Here is a 2,509-nt window from a genome sequence, read left to right on the forward strand (position 1 = left end):
GGCCACTTGGTGGCTCATTATACATTTGAAGGGAAGAGGAAAATGGAAAACGTGTACTGAGGGAAGCAGAAAGTACCGGACACAATAAAAAGCACTAAAGCAGTAATCATGACGCGAGGGAATGCCGGTGAAAAGGGAAGTGACTTAATGTTATTTTGAAGAGCATTAGAGAATTCATTCTTTTATATCCATAAGTTCCATTTTATGTTTGATATTTTTATTTTGATGATAAAATATCTGAGGTAGGTTTATCCCCAAAAATTATAGAGCTACGTAGTGGTGAACGGAGGAACTTCAGCACTTCCAAGAACTCAACGTAAAAAGCGTTACGTAAAATCGTTCTTCATTTCAATACTCTTCTGCTTTCTAGACGTCCAATTTCTTACCTCCTCGTAAATCCCTTAGTTTAAATGACATTAAAACTTCCAGAATTGAAAACTGGTTGGGTAAGTATTTACAAAAAGAAAAGAAATATGCCGTCTACTATTGCTGATATTATATCTAACATTTAGACATACATATACTAACCATCACCACAATGCATTTTGCTGTTATTTTAAGAACCCAGGTCGATGGATAGTTAAATGGTATGACTCATTTCGTTTTCGCGATTGTCATAGAGATAAATTGCATTGTTTAAACTGCAAGCATAGATGAAAAGTATCAGCTCAAAAACCTGTGTCTGCGAATAAGCCGCAATTCTGTATTCGCCTTACAATATTGATGAAAAAGGGTGGAAGCGAATTTTTGCGTACCTCACATGCTTAGCTAAACCAGAAAATCTTTGAAGATACTTTGCTCCTGCCTTGTACCATGAAGCGAAAAAACTTGTACAACTGAGTCTCTTGGCGCAGATCAGTGGAGCTTGGCGCGCTCGCCGAGAGAGCTTTGGCATGCTTCGATACCTCTCGCCTGAGACGCAGCTTCCATCCCGTTCATAAACTTTCACCCAGATTTTCAAAACGGGGTCAGCGATTTGGAAAGTATTTCTTCTGAATTTACGCTTATGTACAAGCCTTCGGTAGCTCAGTTGGTAGAGCGGTGGACTGTAGAAGGTTAATATAGCAGATATCCATAGGTCGCTGGTTCAAATCCGGCCCGAAGGAATTTTTTTTCTTTTTTTTGTCATTCCTTATTTTTTGTAGGTTAAGTCGCACATTGAAAATATTTTCAAGGCGATTTACCAATTGAATCCTGTGGTTTCATCTGTAACAGTGAATCCGCTTTACGTTGTTCGAATTCTGTTTTCAACAAAAGATGTTTGTATTCCATCAAACATATTATCCGGAAGTATCAAACATTACTGAAGGGAATACGTATTATTATCATTAGGTTTTATCTTAACTAAAAATATTTATATCGAGGCAGGTATTTGTCATCATCGGAAGAACACCTGAATGAGGATTAAATAATAATCAAATGACTTCCGCTTATATAAATAATTTTGATGAGAGAATAATGTATTGGTTTACAGGATGTGTTAGAAAAAACTAATGGGGTATGAATCACTACTGTAATGGAGATATCAAATCACACGAAGACAAGAGATAATGGGTTGGACCTCTGATGTAGTTTTGACCTCAACGATATTTTTCAGATGCTACTATTAATCGACTGATGAGACTCATGAATCAGTAAAATCATGAAAAGAATATTCTAATCTTGGCATTAAAATGTTTGTATGGAAGTCTTCCATTATTAGTATACGTATGTTGGGTTGAGGGAGGTACAAAATGACCTCAACAGTCGGTGCACCATAGCAAATATATCGCTACTACTACTTGATTCATATAGTGTGCGGAACTGAAATACCTTCTTTTGACCTAAACGTAGTTATAAATATTAATATTTTTTCACTCATGGCTTAAACGAGGAAGTTAATTAAAATTAGCTTCTATAAGTCTTGTTTTCACAAGAAATGGGCGGTGAAGAACTGTGAGAAATTGTTATCAAAATATCCCGAAAACCAGTACTTTAAACAGGGTCATAGTGTTTTTTACTAAATATTTATTCAATATACAATTATATTGAATATTATATACATTTATTAAATGTACTTGTATTTATTAGAAAGCTCTATCACTCTGTTTAATGTACTGGTTTTCGGATAATTTGTAACAATTTCTCACAGTTCTGCCACGCCCATTTCCTGACCTGATGAAATATATTTGGTGTTAAAAATAGTGAAAACATTTTTTTAGTATTCTACCTATTGTATATAAAATATTTTAGGCAAATTATATTTGAAGTATAGTTAATATTTTTTAAGAAATCCGCTTTCGCTAAGGTAGGTTTTGGATGGAATTGTATAATTATAAAGGGAAAATAAATAAAAAGAATTATGATTCGCTAGGATTTACTGGTTCAGCTAATATCTAATTATCTATACCTAAGTTTCTATTCTATATAATAAGTTCAGCTAATATATATTATCTAATCATTGGTTAGCCTGTTCCCAGCAATAGGGGATCTTACATCTGGCTCTAAATCTATTTATGCCAGGAGCTAT

At 34.3% G+C, this 2,509-nt stretch overlaps 1 non-coding gene across 1 annotated transcript; it reads left to right on the forward strand.

Annotated features, from left to right (window-relative positions):
- The first annotated feature begins 1,015 nt into the window (after nucleotides 1–1,015).
- TRNAY-GUA (transfer RNA tyrosine (anticodon GUA)) lies at nucleotides 1,016–1,106 on the forward strand. The gene is given in 2 exon segments: nucleotides 1,016–1,052; nucleotides 1,071–1,106. It is a non-coding gene; the product is annotated as a tRNA-Tyr (tRNA).
- The last annotated feature ends 1,403 nt before the right edge of the window (nucleotides 1,107–2,509 follow it).

Source organism: Hetaerina americana, unplaced genomic scaffold (genome assembly GCF_022747635.1).
Source record: "Hetaerina americana unplaced genomic scaffold, ioHetAmer1.1.p SCAF_110, whole genome shotgun sequence".
In the NCBI taxonomy this organism is placed as follows: domain Eukaryota; kingdom Metazoa; phylum Arthropoda; class Insecta; order Odonata; family Calopterygidae; genus Hetaerina; species Hetaerina americana.